This window comes from Puma concolor, chromosome B3 (genome assembly GCF_028749965.1).
Source record: "Puma concolor isolate L17-30 chromosome B3, mPumCon1.1.hap2, whole genome shotgun sequence".
Classification (NCBI taxonomy): Eukaryota; Metazoa; Chordata; class Mammalia; order Carnivora; family Felidae; genus Puma; species Puma concolor.
This window is the reverse complement of record NC_141672.1, coordinates 5,396,375-5,417,512: the sequence shown is the minus strand read 5'-3', so window position 1 is coordinate 5,417,512 and position 21,138 is coordinate 5,396,375. Positions and strand designations below refer to the sequence as shown.

The following is a 21,138-nucleotide window of genomic DNA, read 5'->3' as shown; positions in this document are numbered from 1 at the left end:
TGCCTGCAGGAGCCACCCCGAGACTACGTGGTGCCTCTTGCCCAGCATACTTCCCCTTTGAGCTGGTAGGCGGATCTCGATGCTCCAATGCACGGTGGGGCTGCCTGGTGACACGGGGGCTAAAATGCGCTGAGGTCCCCAGACCCCACATCAGTGACATCTGTTGTTGGGGTATGGTGAAGAGTGCCTGAAGCCGGCGGTGCCGAGGTGTGCCGGGTCCCCGTGCCGCGACCGGGTCCCCGTGCCGCGATGCGCTGGCTTCTCTGGGCCGCGGTCACTGGCTGTGCTTACCCAGCTGGCCATCTGGCACGGGCCACCACTCCATCTTTCCTGGTGCTCCCCATCACCAGCTGTGTTCCAGTGCCCAGGTGTGCTCGAGGTCGGATGGGGCTTGAACCGCCAAGGGCCGTGCTTCGGGACATGGGAGTCCTACACTCACTTTGCTGCTAGCGTCCACATCTTGACAGCTGTGCTGTGCCTTGCATATTTGCTAAAAGGCTGGAGGGGGGAAGGGCCAAGGGGGACATAGGAATTGCTGTAGACCTTTGCCCTGAAACTGTCCCCAGGGGGGTGTCTGTGACCGGCCCTCCCTATGCCTGAGATGGACCAGTTTGGGATTCTACAAAACTAGAGACTTCAAGACTCATTTCTAGATCTTTTGTGTTCAATAGATACTGTAGTTCAATAAACCACCGTACAACCAGACCCTCTTAGTACCCCCCTACCCCCCAAATCTCTGACACACAGGGTGGGGTGTAGAGAGGGGTACCGCACTGCCCTCTCCTCAGATAAGAGGAAAGGATGATTTGCCCCAAAATTTACTCCAAAAATCTGTGGGCCCCGCTCTGTGGACCCCCATCAAGAAGAGAGTGGATGGATATGTGCACTTCCCCACCCCCCGCCCCCAACCACCCTCCCAGGCTGCACTTGGTAAGTTCCAATGCTATGCTGCCCCTTTAAGCCAGCCTGGAGATACTCTGCTCCTTTAAGAGAAGGCCCACTGAGTTGGAAAAGACCACACCGCAGGAGAATTACCATATTCCTTCTGCCCTCCCGCTGCTTTGTAAATGGCTCTGTCTCCTGGAGGCTTGAGCCCTGGGACCTACAGAGCGCTCCCAAAGAATGAGAAGGGACCCACCCTTTGGTTCCAAGAGCACACAATTCTTTTTTTTTTTTTTTTTTTCAGCCCTGGTTACTGTCAAATTGAGCTTTGGGATTCCTGACAAGATTTCGCACCTGCAGGGCTCCCCCAAGACCTCTAAGAGTGCTAACCCCGGGGCAGGATCCGGCAGCCGGTGGCTAGGAAGTGAAGAGAACTTTCATGTGCCAGGCGCTACACAGGGATTGCAGAGTCTGTCGGCCTATGAGAGGCAACTTCCCTTGGGCTGTGGTTCACCAGTGGCCCGCGGTCCCGCAGCAGCCAGCACCCTAATCCTGCACGAATGCTGAAGTTCACCGGCAGTTCCTCTGGTCTCCCTGCCCCACCCCTAGCCGACTGCGGTTTGTGCCACGGTTCACCATGACTTGCCAGGTTTGACTCCAATTCTTGGAGTGGGGTGTGACCATTGCCCAGGTCCAGGCGACTGTTTTCTGGCTCCTTCCACCTGGAGTGAGGGGGAAAGAATATAGCAATCGCGAAGCCTCTCCTGGACAACTTTGGTTAATTTCATTCTTCGGGCAGCTCCTTAAAGCATGTTTGGGGTGCTCTGTTCCTTTAATTAGAGGAAAAGCAAAAGCCGACTGAAATCCAAAGGTGGCTCGGTACTCCCCTTACTGTTTTGCAAATGGCTTTCTCTGCCTGAGGTGGGTCTGCCCTGCAAATGAGCTCTGTATCCCTCTCCTCTTTGAGTCCTGGAGTCCAAAGAAATGGGATCTCTGGGAGAGACTCGGCACTTGAAGCATCTTCCCAAGACCTTTAGCTACCCCTTTGGGCAAAGAGAATGACCTGCTGCTCGTTGGGGTCTGCCACTTGCCCGCGGTCCACCGGGTGCCCGCGGTCCACCGGGTGCCCATGGTCCTCCACTTGCCCGCGGTCCACCGGGTGCCCGTGGTCCTCCACTTGCCCGCGGTCCTCCACTTGCCCGCGGTCCACCGGGTGCCTGTGGTCCTCCACTTGCCCGCGGTCCACCAGGTGCCCGCGGCCCGCCACTTGCCTGCGGTCTATTGGGTGCCCGCGGTCCACCGGGTGCCCACGGTCCGCCACTTGCCCGCGGTCCACCGGGTGCCCGTGGTCCGCCACTTGCCCGCGGTCCACCGGGTGCCCGCGGTCCGCCACTTGCCCGCGGTCCACCGGGTGCCCGTGGTCTGCTGTACTGTCATGCTGTAGTATTCTAATTGCCACATCAGATCTGCCCCGATCCCCTTGGCTTCCCATTCCTTCTTTGCTTGGAGGAGGTTCTCTGTAGCACAGCTCACCGTGATTTACTACCATTCACCCTGGTTTGTGACTTTATGGGTCTCTGCGATTCTCTGGTCTGCAGGATCGCATCGTGAAGAATCTGCAGGTAATCACACCAGTCCCAGTGGTCCCTGGGTGACTTTGTTCACCACTTTGAAATTTGCTGAAAGTCTGCAGTGGAAATCGCTCCTAATTTAGGGAAACTGTTCAGAGGGTCGCATCCCAAGAATCCAGTTCTGCTGAGAGCCCATCTGAAACCCCAGTTGTTTTCCCTCCTGGTTTGTGTGGTCCTGACACTGGCCCCGTGATTGAGAGGGGCCAGCTTGGGGTTCTCCAAAACTAGAGGACCGAAGACCCATTTCCTAGCATTGTGCTAATGGATAAATGAAATACACGTCATGGTATAGTTACTGAAAACACTATGGACCATTAGTGTGCCAGGACCAACCCCTTCAGGAAATACAAAATTCCAGATCCGCCGGTGGGGCGCAGGTGACCATGCTGGCGTCTCCCCACTTCTGGGGGGGTTAGTGTAACCAGAATGGCTTTGCCTGCATTGCTATTAAAAGTCTTGTGTCTGCTCTGTGTCCAGTGAGGGGTGTTGGAGAGCTGCCACACCTAGATGAATTCCGTCAATTTCATCCTTACCGCTTGCCGGGGTCATCCTGTTCCTTTCAGAAGAAAAAGGCTAGTATTGAAAAGACCAACTCACCTCCCGACCTCCAGCGGTGGAGCTACCCCCACCCACTGCCCCGTAGTTTTGCAAATGGCTCTCCCCAGCAGAAGCCGGAGCAACTGGGGACTGGCCTCATCTGCCCCGAGGATGGGCTTGGTGGCACCCTTCTCTTTTGGGCTAGGGATCTGAGTTACTGAGTTTTGGGATCTGCGTAGGGTTGGCACCTGTAGCTCTACCCTTTCAGCAAACAGAGCACAGCCCTGCTGCACCAAGAGGGGGCTGCTGGGCAGTGTGGGAGCCAGGGTGATATTCACGCCTCAGACTCAGGAGTTGCCAAGAGTTTGTGGGCCTGTAAGAGGAGGCTGCGCTTGCCAGGAAGGGGTATGCCAATGGCCTGCGGTCCGCCAGTCGCCCGCGGTTCGCCAGCTGCCCGCAATCTGCCACGCCGTAATCCTGCAGCGGCGTAATTGGCCACACTAGTCTGCCCTGGCTCCCCACTTCCCGGCCCTTTTTTGCCTAGATGCATTTCCCTGCAGCACAGTTCACTGTGATTCACCGCAATTCGCCACGGTTTGTGATTTCATGGATTGCCTCGATTCTCTCTGTTCCGCGGGTTATCTACGGTCCTCGGGCAACTTTGTGCTCGGTGGCCAGTATTTGCCGAAAGGCTGCAGCAAAACTGCTCCAGGCCCTGGTTTTTCACCTCCCCCCATCGGAAACTCTGCATTTCAAGAGGAATTGATACTTGACTCTTAGTCGACCCTCCCCCTAGGCTCATGGTTACCAGTGAATTATTAGCTCTTGGTGGGGGGTGGTGGAGCCAGATAGGGGCTGAGCCTCCTCTGCTTTCCCAGGCGGATTTCAGCCTTCTGGGCTGTCCGAGCAGAGGCGATGGAGTCCTGGGGGTCCTGTCAGGGCTTAATGGGATGCCAAACTGGGTATCGCACTCCTAGACAAGGCCTGGGCTGCGTCACGTGATGCAGCAGCTCCCCTCACCCCAACACACAAGCTCTGTCTGGCTCAGCTTTATCTCCACGAGATGGACCTTGACCGTTTCCTAGACCCAAAGGTACAGGGACTCAAGCTGCGTGTTACCGGAGGAGGAGCCGCTCTTGGTCCCTGGCACCGGGCAGAGCCCTGGGTTCTGCTTTTCCAGAAGGGAAGGCAATAGCTGTTGGGAGACAGAAGAGGCTGGTGAGGGAGGACACTGCTACTCATTGAGAATAGTTTCCGTGCCCCCTGAAATGCCCGTCTCATCGGATGAGAATTTTGCGACAATTGTGTCCCTTTCAGTGGAGAAGTCACACTGCGAAGAATTGTCTGCCCCTGACTTTTCTTGCCCCTGGCGCCCAAGTACAGGAAGTGCCCCGGTTAGTCCTGAGTGGTGCCCTTTTCCCTTTGACCTTTGACCATCGACACTGACCTGCTGCCAGTGACAGCAGGAGAGACTATTCTGCGGGACCCAGCCCAGTGAGCCGCCCCCTACCCCCTTCCCATGCAGGTCCCGGGCCCCAGCCGCTGGGTTCCTTGTCCCCCAAGAGCTCTTCAAGCCAGTGACTTGGCTGGGGCAGTGAGTAGGCCTGGCTGTCCACACACTGGCCCTCGTCTCAGAGCCGGGGAAATATGGGCAGGTGTCTGGGCTTCTGAGAACCTTGGCTGAGGCATGTGTGAAAGGGAAGAATGGCCGGATCTGGGGGTAGAAATAAGAACGTGACACTCTGTCGGGACCCAGGAAATCACGATAACGTCTAAGGCAAAGTCTGAGCTGCTTCCCCAGGGACCCCCAGAGAAACCTCCTCCAAGTGGTGTTGGATCGGGTGCCAGCCCCTTCCCAGGCTCTAGGAGGTCACAGAGGCTCCTTTGCCAGCCTGGGGTGCGGGGTGGTGCCCGCTTAGCCCAGGAAGAGGACAGAAGTGTCCTCCAAGGGGAAGTGGTATTTGGTCCCAGGGCTGCTCCCCGCTGGGGTTGCTCGGTCCCTTTAAGAATGGAAAGAACTCCAGCATTGCAGTTTTCAAGGCCCCATCCTGGTCCTGCTGGTTTGCAAATGACGGCGTCTGCAGTGGGGGAGGGGTGAGGCTGAAGGCTGCCCATCCCCTCCCACCGCCGCTCTGCCCTGAGGACAGAGAAATAGGCTTTAGGGTCCGGGGGTCTCCGAGGAGGCACAGTGTTTTGTGGGTTCACCCTGAGAACGAGCACAGAAGCCTCGTGGGCACTTCTGGCTGGCCACGCTTATCCTCTGAGCAAATGGACAGGGAACTTTGGGACACGCAAATGTGTGACGGGGCTCCTTGGTGTCTTTGGAAATAGGACAGTTGGAATGCTGTAGGCTCCAAATCTGCAGACTTGAACCACTGGTGGGCCTGTGAGGGGATGGGTCACTTGGCTGGCGCATTGTGGCTTGCAAGTTGCCTGCCTCCCGTGGCTGTGCTGTGGCTCGTCAGGACTCACATGGCCGCCCGCGGTCCCCGGTTGGTGGTGCACAGGCACCTGCTGCACTGGCCGTGGGGCCTTGGTGTCTAGGGGCAAGGCTTGCTCGGGTCCACAGCATCGGGGAGCACCGGGATGGCGGGGCTGGAGTTCTCCGGGCTTCACGGTGACTCCCTGCAGCGAGCCCGCACCTCACCGCATCTCGGTCAAGGAATAGGGGCAACATCCTCCCCCTCCTGGTGTTTGCTGAAGAGCTGGGCGGGAGCCGCTTGCAGGCCTTACTCTCAGGGCAGGAAAACCCAGTTCTTCCATGGAGGGTCAGCTCAAACCGATTTCCGTGCGGAGTTCTAGACCAACCGCAGTGCTCCCCTCCCAGGCCAAGCGTCGGGGGCATGTGGGTCTTATCATATCTACAGCGGGAGAGATCCATAACCCGCAGACCGGAAACTTGTGCCCAGGTGATGCTCCAACCTCCTGGGGGATCTCTGTCACCCGTGTGACCAAGATCTCGGCTCAATCCTGACCCTTTCTTTGCATGTTCCGTGCTGTCCCGATGGGCAAGAGAGTGGGGAGAAATGGAGAATGCGACCCAGCAAGGAGAAGAAGTGCCCCCCGGCCCAACTCCCAGGTCTGCTTCTCGCCGGCTGTTATCTCCGTGCCTCAGTTTCCTCATCTGTAAACGGGCGCGATAAGGCACTTGGTTCTGCGGCGTGGGCTAAGCGAGCCAGCGACAGGCTCCGGGTAAGCACAGGGAAGCGTAGTTGTCCGTTTGCCGACTCCCAGCCATCGTTCTGCACCTCTGCACACTTGCTCAGCCGTTTCTGCGGGAGTCGTTTCTAGAGGAAATGGCCGGGCTGAGGCTCACGTGCTGTTAGCCGTTGGGTCTGCGCTGCCAGAATGCCCGCCGGAGAAGTCGTGCCCGCGTAGACCGCAGACGCAGTGGAAGGTTGATGAGAAGCTGTGTGTGGTGGGGCGGCCGTGGTATTTTCATGGTGATTCTCCCAACAGTTTAATAAAAGAATGTAGATCTGAAAAAACAAACCGGAGAAGTCCTGCGGGGGCAGTTGGACACGGTCCAAATCGAACGTTACCTTTCTTTGTTTTCTGCAGGGGTGACCCTGGCCTCTGGGACACAGAGCCTTGCTGGCCGTCACCCCCGGCTGCAGGTTGGGGGCGAGGGGGGCTGGAGAGTCACAAGCTGAACTTGGCTAATTGAGGAAATAAAGGCAGCTTCAGTGCTCAGTCTTGCTGGGAGCAAATAAATCTTGGCACAGAGTTGGGAGGGACGAGAAGGGGTTGTTTTTTGTTTTTGTTGTTGTTGTTGTTTTCACTTTATTTAGAGGGAACACGGGTTCACGTGTGAAATCTCCATCAAGGGGAACACAGCTCTGCTCGCCTTTGCTCGGCACGGATTTCTAGGGCCTCCAGGCAGCCTGATCCCAGATCCTTGGTTCAGAGATCCCACCCCAGCCTGCCGGGCGCGCAGCCTTGGGGGGCGGGGAGGGTGAGGCCATCTTGATTTGATTCAGGGGCTCCCAGAGCAGATGTTAAAGTCCCTCATATCTTGCTTCTGCCTCACGCTGCCTTCCACCGAGGTTCCAAATGCAGGCACAGCATCGCCTTTAACATATGGGAATGTGCCGACGACTTCTGCCAAGCGCCCAGCCCCCCTTCCCCGAGCCCAGCAGCAAGGTTGGGGGCTGGGGTGTCCCCGAACATGAGTCTTCTGGTCCAACACAGACCCTCACACGTTTCTTGGGCAGGAGGGGCACAGCAGACCCCCTCTTCTGGGCTGCCTTCCTGGAACCCAAATCCTAGTCTTAAGTCACAGAATGTGCCAGAACCCCAGGGAGGCCCGGAGTGACGAAGGGCTTGCTCCAGTGGCTCCTCTCCTTGGTGCAGAGACAGCCTCCCCGTTAGGGTGTATGACCCCCGTTTCTCCCAGCCCACGTCACCCAAGGGGGGGCATCACCACACGCACAGGGACAGCATATCCATCAGGTTCCTGAGCACCTGCTCCATCTCTGCCTTATTCATTAGGGGTTGTGTGTTCTCTGCCTCCGCTCTCCAGCGAGCACGACTTTTGGACTACGTGAGCCCCGTGAGACTGTGGTGGCTGGGATGCTGGCAGAGAAGCCTTCTCTTAGGAGTCAGAGCCGTGGTCCCGGCCCCTTGCTGGTAATCTCAGCCATGGCCATTCCTAGGTGGGACTGGCCCAGCATGTCCGCCAGACAGAATCCCGGGACGGGGCAGAGAGCAGCTTGCAGGGTGCGGACATACTCTTTCCCTAGAGAAACCTCGCCCAGAGAGAGGGTTTGAGTAGGCTTGCCACGGAGCGCCTGGTGGCCTTGACCCCCTGCTCCCTCCCCTCCCCTTGGCTTCCTTTCTAGCCTGGCGGGAGAGGACAGCCTATATACAGTTCCCCTGGCCACTTCCCGACCCCCGTCGGTCCAGATCCACTCAGGTTCCTCCAAATCAAGGCCCTCTTTGGGCTGCAGAAACCAGCCACCAGAGCGGGCCTGGGTCTGTGCTGGTTCAGGGCGTGTGTGAGGGCCCTGTGTGAGCCCCCAGGGCCGGGGCTGGGGTACACACTGCAGCCTTTCAGGGACGGCTCGGGCTGGGCAGCCAGACAGTTTTGCTTGGATCTCTGGGGCAGCCACGTGGCCATACGTTCAACGCTCGGAGAGGCCTGTGCCCTGAGCCAGCCAGAAAGTGACTTACAGCTGAAAGCAGGGTTTGAACGGCTCCTGCCTTGGGGAGGCCCCTCAGAGTAAACAGTAAGAATTTCTGGGAAATGTACATAAGGCCAGACTGTTGGGAAAGATGCGGGCCCAGAATTCCTGATCCTCAGCCCCAGGTGAGAGGTGCCAGCTTTTCATGGCCATCCCAGCCCCCCCGTGGCTCTGTCTTCTAGTTAAGTGACAGTTCTCTATTTGCCGATTCCTCCTTCCTGGGGAGAACAGAACGGCTGGCTCATCCGGGGGCCTGGGCTGAGCACACTGTCTACCTGAGGTCCAAGTAGAGGCAGCCAGAGGTGAGCCTGGCGCACAGTAGGTGTGCAGCCCAACCCCTCTGAGCTTCATCTGGCAGACAGCACGTCCTGTCACCTGTCACTGTCTCCCTAGGGGCTAAGGCAGTGCCGGCCCTAGGCACCCCCGTGTTTCCAGAACCGAATGAACGGATGCACGAAACACAACGATCTGGAATTGCCTTTTAAAGTGGATAAAAACTCGGGCTAAAGATGCAGCACCTCAACTGGGGTGTTCTGGGGGCAGCCAGCTTTGAGTATGCTGGCATGGTTCCACGGCCAGCCGGTGCGCCACCTGCTTGGTGACTGGCTCAGAGAGGCTCCACCACCCCACCTGTGGACTTTGACCCTGAGGACCCCTCCAGATAATGCGGAAGGCTTTTTGTCCTTCGTAGTCTGTTAGTCTATCTTGCTCTGTGTTCAGAGCAAACCTGCGGCCGGAGTATTGATTTTCATACTTTTTGCAGAGGGGAAACTGGAGACTCAGTGGGGTGATGTGGGCAGGACCCTCCTCAAAGCGCCCAGGGGTCCCAGAGGTCTTCCCACAGCCCTCCACCCCCAACGGTTCCCAATGGCGGAGGGTGTCTGGGTTGGGAGCCAGTGGGAGCAAGCTGGTCTTTGAAAGGCGGCCTTTGTTTGCTTTTCTTTATCATCAAAAGTGCAAGGGCAACTCCGTTTACCTAAAGGCAGGCGCCTTTAAGCTCATCCTTTCCGCAAACACCTAAAGGGTATGTTGAACATTTGAGCCTGTGTCTCAGAGGGCAGACCGTTTGCAGAGCATAAGCCTGAGCAAGTTGGTAGGTGGGGGGCGAGACACTGAGGCCCGCAGTGACCTGTGGTGTTCTGAAATGACCCTCAGTGCCCGGCAGTCACCTCCGGTGGTGAAGCGACCCCAGTGGGGGTGGGGTAAACGAAGTTTTTCAGTGGGCGCTCGGGCTGCAAGATGTGTCTGCATTCTGGCTCCGGAAAGGGTGTGCCGCAGGGGCTGGTGTGGACGGTGCCTCGTCACCCACAGGATTTTTGCCACTGTGCCTGTCCTGGGACTGCTAAGACGGCAAGGCGCACGACTCTCCTCTGCTAGGCCCAGAGCAGTGCCTTCTCAACCAAGAGGCTGTGGCAAAGTTTTCGTGCTCTGTAAGGTGCTCGTTGAGAGGCGGGTACTATTATCATCCCCATTTTACAGATGAGGAAGCTGAGACACAGAGAAGCCTCAAGGACTCACGCAGAGCCGAGCTGCTCGTAAGGGGTGGTGTCAGAGTTTGAACCCTGGTCTGACATCAGATCCTGCACCGTCACCTGTCACCCACTCTGCCAAACGGCCCTGCCTGCTTGTGTCTCACTGGGGACAGAACAGCAGAGAAGAGCGGAAGGAGGCAGGCCAAGTGTTCTGGACATATTTTTTTCTCTGGAAGATCCCTTTTCCCCCTGAACTCGCAGACTGCATCTCAGATCCCAGACTTTGAGATGGGCGGTCGTGCTGAGGAGGAAGTTGGCCCTTGGTGGCTGGGGGGAGGGGGGTGGAGGGTACTGGGCCAGGTGGCTGTGCTAGGGTGGCCAGCCTGGGCCACAGAGAGCCCACAGGGCTCAACCAACACTCTGCAGGCAGAGAAGCTTGTTTCTGTTTTCTTTCTGGCCAATTGAGCCCAGCCCCAAACTGTGGGATTCAGCAGCCAACCTCTCATTTTGGAGAGAACAGTGTTCAAGGTTGTCCTGTCCACAGAGAAGGGTTTCTACGTGCCTGTAGCAGGACAACAGAGTGCATATAGCACAGACCTTTGCTCATTGGCCTAGCAGCTTCACTGGGTTTACTTTTTTTTTTTTTAAGTTTATTCATTTATTGAGAGAGAGAGAGAGAGAGAGAGAGAGAGAGAGAGAGAGAGAGTCCCAAGCAGGCTGTGCACCATCAGCACAGAGCCTGATGCAGGGCTCCAACTCACAAACCGAAAGATCATGACCTGAGCCTAAATCAAGAGTTGGACGCTTAACCGACTGAGCCACCCGGGAGCCCTAAGATTCACTTTTTAAAAAATTTTATTTTTAATGTAATTTAATCATCTTCTTCTTTTTTAAAGGAGATAAAGGTTATTGAACACACTGCAAGGGAGCGGCGGGCAGGACAGCAAAGGAGACACTGTCTGCCCTCACTTATTTTTTAAATTACAAGATAAATTTATGCTTCCTATAAAAAAAATGCAAACAACAACAAAAAACCCCAAGAAGATCTCTCTGTGCACACTCTTCACATCCTATAGCTGGGGACACCCATGGTGAATACAGATCATTTTTTCTCCCATTTAATCTTACCACCAAAAGGAGGGAGGCGTTTTATCCCCATTCTACAGATCTTGAAAATGAGGTTCAGGAGGTCGAACCAACAACCCCAGGCCTCACGGGTAGCGAGTAGACTGGCATCCGGGGTCTGATCAGGCCCCAAACCCTCAACCACCAGGCGAGACTGCAGGTTTACCCTAGAGCTGAGAAAGAAGGCTGGTGGTCAGCCTTGTGATCACAGGGCCACCGTCTCCTTGTTTCAGGTAGCATGGGCCGCTGCACAGAGTGGCGGCCGCCTGCATGCCAGGCTCTGCCTTCCATTGGCTTCTCATCTCCTTTCACCGCCAGGATAGCATGGAGCAGTAGGACGCATCATCCCTTTTCATGGTGGAGACACCCCTCGTCCCCCCAGCCTCTCATGTAGGAGTCACGTAGACATGCTTCCTTCTGTCTGTTTCCTGGAAGCTAAGGGGCTGGGGGTTCCTATGTTTGCCCATGCCATGGACATCCCAGGGTCAACAAGGGAGGACTGTGTGCCCCTGGGACCCCTGCCCACGGCCTCCTTGTGCATAGGGTCCCTAATTGCACAGTCTCCTGGATGCCCTTGACTCTCAACCAGTGAGCTGGTGGCTTCGGGGTGAGGCTGAGACACAGATATCACCAGGCTTGGCCCAGGGAGGCCGACTGTGCTCTCGGGAAGGATCGAGACCTTGAATGTTTAAATTGAAAGCGTGCCCAGAATTGGCCCCCTTCCCTCTGCCGTTAGGAAGACAGGTCTTGCTACAGTCATCACTGAAATCTAGTACAAATGTCTTCTCTTGGAGCCTCTTGGGTGGGGTGGTAGTTTTTCAACTGTCAGCAATCTTTTAGTTTAAAAAAAAAAAAAGCAAACTTTCCAGTCCTGTTCTACCTGGAATACATTTTCTTCTCTGGGGCCCCTCCCCCAGGCCTTCACCATTCTGTCAACACAGTAAAGCCAGCCCCCTCCCTAGCCGCAGGCCGCTGAATGAAGCCGTTCTTTGCTCCACCGAAGGAAATATTTCCATGGAGTTGGGCCAAGAAAACCCCTTGCTTGAATCCGGGGGCTGGCCCACGCCCAGAGCCAGGGGGGCCGCGTGGGGGCGGGGAGGGCCAACCTGGCCACCTTTCCTCCTGTGGGTCTGTGACTTCTAAAATCCAACCCACAGTAGTGGCCTGTGTCGCCAAGATCCCATTCTTGGCCAGGCTCATCCCCTGGTAAAGGGATTTCTCTAGGGCCCTCCTGTCCGAATGAAACCATTTGAAGGTCACTTTTTTTTTCCTTTTCTTTCTGTTGTTACCAACTCAGAATTTTTTCACCGCTTGTGCAGGTTCAGGAGAGCCCTTCCAGAAGTCGGGTGTGGCTGTGGGGGCTGTCCCAGCCCTTCCATGCCCACCCCGTTTTTTTTAAGTTTACTTATTTTATTGAGAGAGAGAGAGAGAGAGAGAGAGAGAGAGAGAAAGCGCATGCACACACACAAGCAGGGGAGGGGCAGAGAGAAAGAGGGAGAGAGAATCCCAAGCCAGCTGTCCACCATCAGCAACAGGGTCCTACGTGGGGCTTGAACTCACGAACCGTGAGATCATGTCCTGAGCCGAGATCAAGAGTCTGGACTGCGTCACCCAGGCGCCGCCCCGCCCGCCCCATGTTTGAAAGCCTCTGTCCAGGCCCTGTGTCCGGAGTCTCCTGATTTTTATTTATTTTAGAAAAAATTTTCATATTTCAGGTCCCTAAGGAAGAGGCTCAAGTGGTCAGTCCGTCATCTTGCACTGCTGCGTTTTTTAAAAATGCACATTTTAAAAGCAATACATAGAGTAGAAAAATCCATAAAGGTAGCAGTCACCCAGAATCTATTCACCCAGAACAACAAATGGGTTTGGGGGGGGTCTTTGGGGGTAATCTGGGCTATCACTTTCCTGTTCTTTTTTATTGGCTCTGGTCATGGAAAGTACTAGTAAAGAACAGCGTCTGCCCTCTCTCCCGCATACCATAAATCCCCAGAGTGAAACATACATGAGCTGCCTCGAAGCCCAGCAGTCTACCGGGAAGTAAGCTTTATCCTTGGCCTTTTGCAAAACGCACTGACTTTTATTTGCCTTTTAATACCTACAATTTGACAAACTCCTCTATGCAAAGGTTGAGGCTGCACCCAGAACTCAGGTTTCAGGGAAGCAGGGCGTTCCTGATATCGGTGTCCTGGATAGAAGTCCACGTGTGCACAGACAGCCGTGTCCTCAGCTCCCCAGAATCACGACATCTGGCAGAGACCCCCCCCCCCCCCCCCCGCCGGCCGAAGCATCCAAATCACAGGGAATGTGGGTATGAATCATGTTTGGATAAGTGACCAGAAGTAAAAAGTGAGCCCCTCGTGCAAGTCCTTAAATGCTAAAGAGGTTGGACTTCATTTTGAAGGCAAAATCAGGTTCCCAAGAGGGACGCCTGGCTGGCCGGCTCACTTGGTAGAGCATGGGACTCCTGATCTCAGAGTTGTGGGTTCGAGCCCCACGTTGGGAGTAGAGCCTACTTGAAACTTCCTGAGGGGTTGTCAGCATCAGAGCAACAGGTCATTGTGCATTCTACAAGAGCCACTGTCAATTCCAGGACCCCCAGAATATGGGACTATTGTTCATTTGATAAGTTCTCCCAAATCCTTGACGGCTGGACGTCCAATCTCTCACCTTATAGGAGGCAGAGAGGCTGTACCGGACAATGCCCAGGCTTCCTCACCCCAAAATAGCTTCATGGGAAGTCCCTCTGTATGCCCTGCCGCTTCTCTGATTTTGGCTGAGGTCTACAGGAGGGATGGAAAAGGGGTTCAGGGATGTGTGATTTGGGGGACTTGGAGTCGCCAGAGGCTGGCACTGGCACTAGGGTTTCGGAAGGCATAGCCTCACGCAGCCAACTGTGGGAGGTGCGGAAGGAACCTCAAGAGATTGCTGGGGAACACCACTATTCTAGGGGTATCTGAAAGACTGGGAAAATCTGCTTAGAGGAACAGCCACTCAGGGGATGCCGTTTTGTAAAAGCTTGCAGTGTGGTTTTTGAGAAGAGGGTCCATTTACCCATGGCTAGGGAGACTGATATAGGAGGACCTTGTCTTCATCTGCTGGCCAAATCTTAGGACGTTTGTACACTTGCCCACAAGTATGTACATGTGGGTAGGAGACTGCTCACACAGCTTTTGAGGGTTCCCAAGTATGAATTAAAAAAAGAAGAAAAATGTGTGCTTTGAATTAGATCTATGTGAAAAAAAAAAAAAAAAGGCAACAGGCTAAGCCATGCGTCTGGGACACTGGCTCTCCTCCAGGGCGCTTGAGAGAGAGCTGGGTTTCGGCATGTACAGAAAGAAAACGAACCATTTCTCAAACCTGGATTTCCTTGTCTGTTTTGTCCTATTGATATCAACCTGAGCCCTCAAATGTCCTTTTTTGACAAAGGGAAGCATGCACGACATTGCTCAGATTGAGAAACAGTTTGGATCCAAATATTACCATAGATTTGGCTCTTTCAAGTTATTTCTTCCATTGCTTTGGACCAATAAATATTTAAAAAGTTAGGTTCTGAGCTCCAGAAAAGCCAACAAAAACATTTAAACATATGGATATCTTTTTTTATTGTGGTTAAAACCATGCTCAGTAGAGATTAGTTTACAGCAGTGTTTTCTTTCTCTCTTTGCTTTTTTTTTTTTTTCCTATCTTTTTCTTTCTCTCTTTCTTTCTTTTAGGAAGCCAGAAGGATAAACATGTTGCCATGGTGTTCTGTTTAAAATAAAATACAATGGAAAGAAAAGCAGAATGATGAAGTAACCACATGGCCTGCAGGATACACCTGATACTAATTACTGTCATGCAGAATGTTCTGGAAGACATTTGACTCGCCTGATGTATACATTCAAATCAAGCAAAGCAGGACTGGAAGGCTCCTTGGGGACCATCTTGTCCAACTCTTTCCTTTTTCCAGATGAGGAAATAGGGGCCCAGCGAGAAGAAGGGCCTGGACCTCAGCCTCCCAGTTAGGAGGGAGTAGAGCCGGGATTCAACCCCCCGGGGGGTTTTGGTCGGAAACACATAATTTCCAGGGTCCTTTTACCTTGGCCTGTCAGCGAGACCCTGAAAAAGAGGAGTGGGCTTTACTGGTAAACTCGGAGCACAGGGCTTCGGAGCCAGAGAGCCGAGAAAAAAAGCAGAGAGGCTGATTGCACTAGGAGGCCCAACTTTCCTCGTGGGCGCCAGGCCCTGAGAAGAGAGATGCGCATTGGATGTCTGGAGTTTCCCCTTCCAGGGCCTCCCAGGGGCACCCAACCGAGGCCGGGGGCTCCTCCTGGAGCATCCACTCATGTCCTTCTGGGGCTGCAGGGCTGACGCCAGGAGGCACTGTGTCTACGACAGCCTCCAGGGGCCCGGAATGCGTGGCTACTGACGCTCTCTGGTGGCCGCCCCGTCTCCCACGCAGGCCTCCCACGCGCGGCGGGCCAGCGGGGGCCCCCGTGACAATGCGCACCCCTAGCCTCTGCCCCCGAGAGGCTAGCAACCGGGCCTGCCGGCGTCTGATTGGCTGCGCAGGCCTGACGACAGGGGCTCCTGGGCGCTGATTGGTCGCGGCCAGCTCCGGCTGTTTCCTAGCTATTAATACCGAGGCTAATAAACGTTCTCCTGTTGACAAGGATGCTCGGAGCCATGATTTTTTGAAGCTTTCTTGACGTCTGCGGCTGGTGCAGGCCTTTCTGTCTCGCGAGTCCTGCTGGGGACTCTAGTTTCTGGGGCTCCTTGCATGGTCCCCAGGCTGTAAATTGGGTGTTCTCTTTCTCCCTCCCATTACCTGACACTTTCGGGGGGCTTCCTGCCATGCCCCCCCCCCCAAAGCGCACTTTATCTTCGTCTCCCCAACAGCGCACCTGCTTCATCTATAAACGAGCCCCCCGCCCAAGGCTCGGTGTCTCTCGTGACCTGGTGGTCCACTCTCAGCTCCGTGTCACTACCCGTGGGCTTACAAATAGCTCTGTCCCTTCTTTTCAGCCCCGGAGTCTCCTGTGTGTGTGAAAGCCACCTGGCAGGGTCCCCGCGCATGGGGGGCTCGCTCTGGAGCGGCTTTGAAACCCCCCAGGAGGCGCGGGGGAGCTGCTCTACCTTGAGAGTCCCCGCAGGGCCCCTCTGCCTGTCCCCTTTGGGACCCATCACTCATCCTCACCCCTCTTCTGTCACCAGGCGCTTCATCCTTGCCCTCCGGCTGCCACCCACCTGTCACCCTAAGATAGATTCTTAGTCCCTTTCAACAGCATTTTGACCTTTTCGAGAGGACATTTGATTGACGGCCCTGCCCGCTTTGCCACTCAGTGCCCGGCAGAGCTGCCGAAGGCGCCACCTGTTACGGATTAAATCTCATGTGCCAAGTCCCGGAGCACGAGGCCGTGCAAGCTATGTTCTGCCGCAACATGTGTCGCTGCCTGTTTCCCCGGGGCGGTATGGGGCGGGGGGGGGGGGGGGGGGGGGCTTCTCAAAGTGTATGTGTGTGGGGGAATCACCTCAATTGGGGGGGGTACCCCATGCATCTTCAAGCGGGACACAGTCCTCCTCGAAAAGTAGTTTCCCTAGAGGGACACGGCTCACGTCTAAATTATTCTCACGCCCCCTCGTTAGGGGGGTACCCCCTCGTTGACGTGTGGGAAACAGACCCCCTGGCAGAGGAAGGGACATTGGCAGGTTCTCACACGCAGGTTGTAAGCGGCAAAGCCCGGGACTCAAAACCTGGTGGTGGTGGTGGTGGTTGTTGTTTTTCTGACTCCGAGATGCTCTGCCGAGCCTTCCATGTCAAAGATAGCCAATCAGAAATAGACGGGTGGGCAAAAAGGGGGTGACAGCCGCCGACTTACATTTGGGTCCCGGTTACCTCACTCGGGGCGTTTTATTTTCCAGGACAATAAGCAGAAAGCATCGTTTTCTCTCCCTAAGCCGCATCCTCTGATAGAGGTTCCGAAATTGTCAGGTGTGTGTCCGCTGTCCCCAGCGCCCCGGCTTTACCCTCGGCCCGCCAGGGGAAAACCGTCCCTTGTCGCGTTCTCCCAGCGAATCGCGCCAGCAGATCGCCCTGCTCGGTGAGCGGGGCTCATGTCGGGAAAAAGCACCAGCGAACACAGGGTGTTGGTCATGGCGGCGAGGGGCACTGCGGCAGAATTTTTTCCTCCCTTCTTTGCTGCAATCTGGGTGCGGCTAGAGCAATTTGTCATAGAATCTGGGGGGCTCATTTTTCCGGCCAATCACTTTTGGAGAAATGAGCGCATTGCAGCAGAATGCGCTGACGTCAGAGACCACCCCTTCTGCGCCTCCATATAAACCCCACCCAGCCAGCCCCTAGCGCAGACGGCGGAGAGCTGGGATGGAGCGCGCCTTGGCCCGCCGGCCTTGGCCGCAGCTCCTCGGGAGACCCGGGGCGCCCACGCGAGACTCTCCCCACCTGGTGAGTGGTTGGCCATCCTTGCCCGAAAGGATGTGCAAAACGAAGACTACAGCCCTTCGAGGTTGGGCTCCGTCCTCCTGGCCATGCGGATGACAGACGCCGGGGACCTTCTCCTGCAGGCGGCCACCTCGCCTGGTCCCCGAGTGTCGGCAAATGCAATTCTGTCAGGCAGGAAAATCTCGAGGCACATTTTTTTTTTTTTTCCTGGGGAGGGGGTGGGGGGAATCAGGGCCCTGTTCTTGTCCAGCCCCCTTAGCTTGAGGGCAGGCTGGGTGGTAGGGGCTCGCATTAAGTCGAGTGGGAGGAATCCGATCAGATCCCTGTCAGAATCCAGTATACCGCAGTCTCCCGGGTCTAAAACCCAGATTTTCCATGCTCGAAGCCACCTTTAGAATCACGGAGGGTGGGAGATATGGCGGCGGGTGCATTTTGCATGCCCCCACGAGTTGGGGGGGGGGGGAGCACGTAAAGAGAAGAGTCCCCCGGAGAGGTTTCCCCCCTAATTTTTGGCCAGGTTCTTGGGGGCCTGTAGGCGTGAAGAGTACAGGTTCCCGTCCGCAAGGGACTACGGATCCAAAACACACGGGTTTAGTGCAGAGCAGACTCTAGGCAAAATTTAGAGTAAAATTACGAACCGAGAGCATTTGGTTTCCCGTCATCAATCACTTTAATAGTGGAGAGATATGGCGCCCAAGTGCAGACGTGCCAGGAACCCCCAGGATCAGTTCCGTAGGGGAAGGCGGCGGGGGGGGAGGGTCAGATCATTGGGGGCACTGGCGGAATAGAAGCAGGGGGGTGGGTTGGGGTGCAGAGAAGGCCGTGTCCTTAATCTGGGGGAGGCTAATCAAGGGGCAAGAGCGAAATACAGAAAAGGGGGCGTGTTGGAGGGTGTCTAGGTGCTGGGAGTTGGGAATTGGGGGTCGGGGGTCTTTTTAGCATTGCGTGATGGTCGCTAGAAGATTCTGACATGTTGCGGGCTTTTGACTTTTGATAAAGTCGTCTTTTGCCATTTCCTTTGTCCCTGTCAAGCCCCCCCACGCCGCCCCCTCCCCACTCTGGGCCGGCGGGCTTGGGGAGGGGAGGCGCGAGCGGGTTGCTACGTGGCAGGTTTCTGGAAGGTTCCCTCGCTGGCCGCCAGAGGGCGCTGGTGGCACTGCGGAATTTTGGGGGGCGGGGTGGTGAGGGGAGGTGGCCTTTGTTCTTCTGCTGGAGGGGGTCGAGCGCGGGATTTACTGGAGAATTCTGGATTCATTTACCTGAGGGGGGAATGTTTGGAGATCTTGGGGTGCACTGGGGAGCAGCCGTAGCATTCGCGCTGGGGCAGAGATGTCGTGATTCGCACTGGCTGTGTGACTTAGGGTGTCGTGGGAGAGCGTGGATGCAGATTAGTTTATTTTGGTTGGCATTGGTTTTGGGGTCTTATGAAGGTGGGGCTTATTTGAGCAGGATGAAGAGGTCGTGAAATTGTTCATTAGGTGCCATCGTGCAGGGTCTTGAAATTCTTGCTGTGGTCAAGAAGGGGAGGTGAGACTTGGCGGGGGGGGGGGGGGGGCGGGGGTGGTCTATAGGGCTCTGGATGATTGTAGGTGGTTTTGCCTTTATATTATTTTTTTAGTAATACTGTTTTTTGCATCACGTGTCCAGAGACCACACAAATGAGTGAAACGGTGGTATTGAGACCTGGGCCTTTATAATTTTAATTAATTTATGTTTAATTGGATTTCCCGAAGGTCAGAGCCAAGATTTCTGTGTTTCTACTTATTAAAAGTGGAATCGTGTTCTGGAAAGATCCTATGGCGAGTGCCTTCTTGATAGCCTCATACGTCTCCGGTGCATGGCGACCCCCACGGCCGGGGGGCGCAGAAAGACCCCTGGCCATGTGTTGGGAGGGGGGGCTGCTCCATGTCTACAGGTGGATTCTGGCAGGCGATGGCGGGCGTGGTGTTTCAGTGACTTGGCGGCCCTGCGCGACGCGCTGGTATGGGCTTTGGCCTCCCCCAGCCTGAGACCTGTTGGGCGCCCCCCCTCCCCTCCCCTCCCCGCCCATTCTATGCCAGCTGTGCCCCTGGCAGCTGCGGGCCAGGCGCTGCGGGGGCGCGGGAGGCTCTGAGGCGCGCGCGCGCCGCAGGTGGCTGTGCTCCGGAGTCTTGGGTGCCGGCCGCGCGCCCCCTAGCGGTCTGTGCCTGCAAATGGCTCTTGGCCCGCTAGACCCGGCTTCAGTTTGCGCATGCGCACACAGCTAACACTTGTGCCCTGTCAATCAAGTCTTCCTTACCCCCTCCCACTTCTCTCCCTCCTCCCCTTTCCAGTTCTTTCCTTCCCACCCCTCCCATTTCTCCTCTTCCCCCTCCCCTCCTGTTTTCCTCAGCCCTCCTTCCCCCCTTCCTTTCTCCCATTCCCTCCTCCCTCCACCTCCCTCCCCTTTCTCCTCCCTCCGTTCCCCTCCTTCTTCCCTCCTAACTCCTCCCTCCCCCTCCTCCCTCTTTCCCACTGCCCCCTCCCTCTTCCTCTGACTGCCCCCTCCCTCTCTCTGCTGTTCCAGCGCTGACCGTTAGAGGTCATCAAGATGGTTTCTAATCTGGCCCCCTTCCCATGCCGTAGGGTCTCTTCAGGGATGACATCATCCGTTCACCTCCTTATCTTCAAGGACCACCTCTCGATGCCATGCTGCTGCCAAGGTGCTTGCTGCTCACCTCCACCTGATGGTACCTCAGCCCCTCTTTGTGGCAGTATATACTCAACCTGATGGGCAGAATCCCCCCTCCCCCCTGCCACTCTCCTTGCACCGCGCCCGGGCCCATTAGCAATTAAAAGACCGTTTAAAATTTTAACTCATTAGTTTTTGCTGTAAATAACTCACTTAAATTTTAATGACTACCTCGACTTAGGCTTTTAAGTGGGTCCTCTAACCTTTGATCAATTGCAGAGGGCACTAGGAGTTCGACCCCTGGATGGCACCAGCGTCCAAAGCAGCCCCTGGCAGAGACCCCTTCCCCCCCCCTCCCCCCCCCCCCCCCCCCCCCCCCCCCCCCGTGGACCAGGATGAGGAAGGACGAAGAGGACCAGGACCGACCACCCAGCTCTCCCTCTTGGCTAAATGCTCAAAACCAATGCCCTAGTGAGGGGGCATTGGTCGTTAACCTCTGACCTTTGCTATCTTTGAACACTTTCCTATAAGTCTCCGCTTGCGTTAACGTGCCAGCGACCTGGAGTGTTTCCCTCCCCAAAAGGTTGTGGGTCTTTCTCCGACAACAAACCCATTGTTGCCGTTGCGACGTCCTGAACGGAAGGATCCCTTCGGGAACTTCTCAGGAGGGGGACCTGGGCCAGGGGCTCGACCAGCATCTCACTGGCAATTCCAAGGCCCATGGTGGGCTTCTGGAATGAGCATGAGCCCCAACGCCATGCTTCTCAACTGCCAAGGGCACCCCCACCTCTTCTGAGATCCCCCTGGGCTTTCTGGGGGAATGGGGCCAAGAAGGGTAACCTCTCAGGGTTGTTGTGAGTATTAAATGAGGTGAAACAGCCTCAGGCAAGGCCGGGCATAGAGGAGGTGGCTGGCAAATGTTTGTTGAAACAGTTTGGTAGGGTCAGTCCTTTCCCGCCTCGTCACGTGTCTCACTCTTCTCGTTTATTCTCCCACAGCGCTCCAGGCAGCCCCTCCCCACGGGGCTCTCCTTGCACCAGGTAGGGGTCTGCCAAGATGGGCATTGGGCTGGCCCGAGTAGGAATGCGAGTCACGCATGTGGTCATTTCCAGAGCACTTTCTCTGTTGTCTGAGTGTGTTCCTCCCATGCCCTACATCCACGTGAACCAAGCAGCCTCCTTTACAGATGAAAACGGATTCGGCATTGATCTGAGTGATC

At 55.8% G+C, this 21,138-nt stretch overlaps 2 long non-coding RNA genes across 2 annotated transcripts in view; both read left to right on the top strand.

Moving 5' to 3' along the window:
• Positions 1-21,138, top strand: part of LOC147579700 (uncharacterized) — a 156,895-nt gene that overhangs the window by 109,147 nt on the left and 26,610 nt on the right. The window lies entirely within an intron of this gene.
• Positions 17,153-20,281, top strand: LOC147579701 (uncharacterized). The gene is made up of 3 exons (XR_015252031.1): positions 17,153-17,272; positions 19,874-19,950; positions 20,199-20,281. It is a non-coding gene; the product is annotated as an uncharacterized LOC147579701 (long non-coding RNA).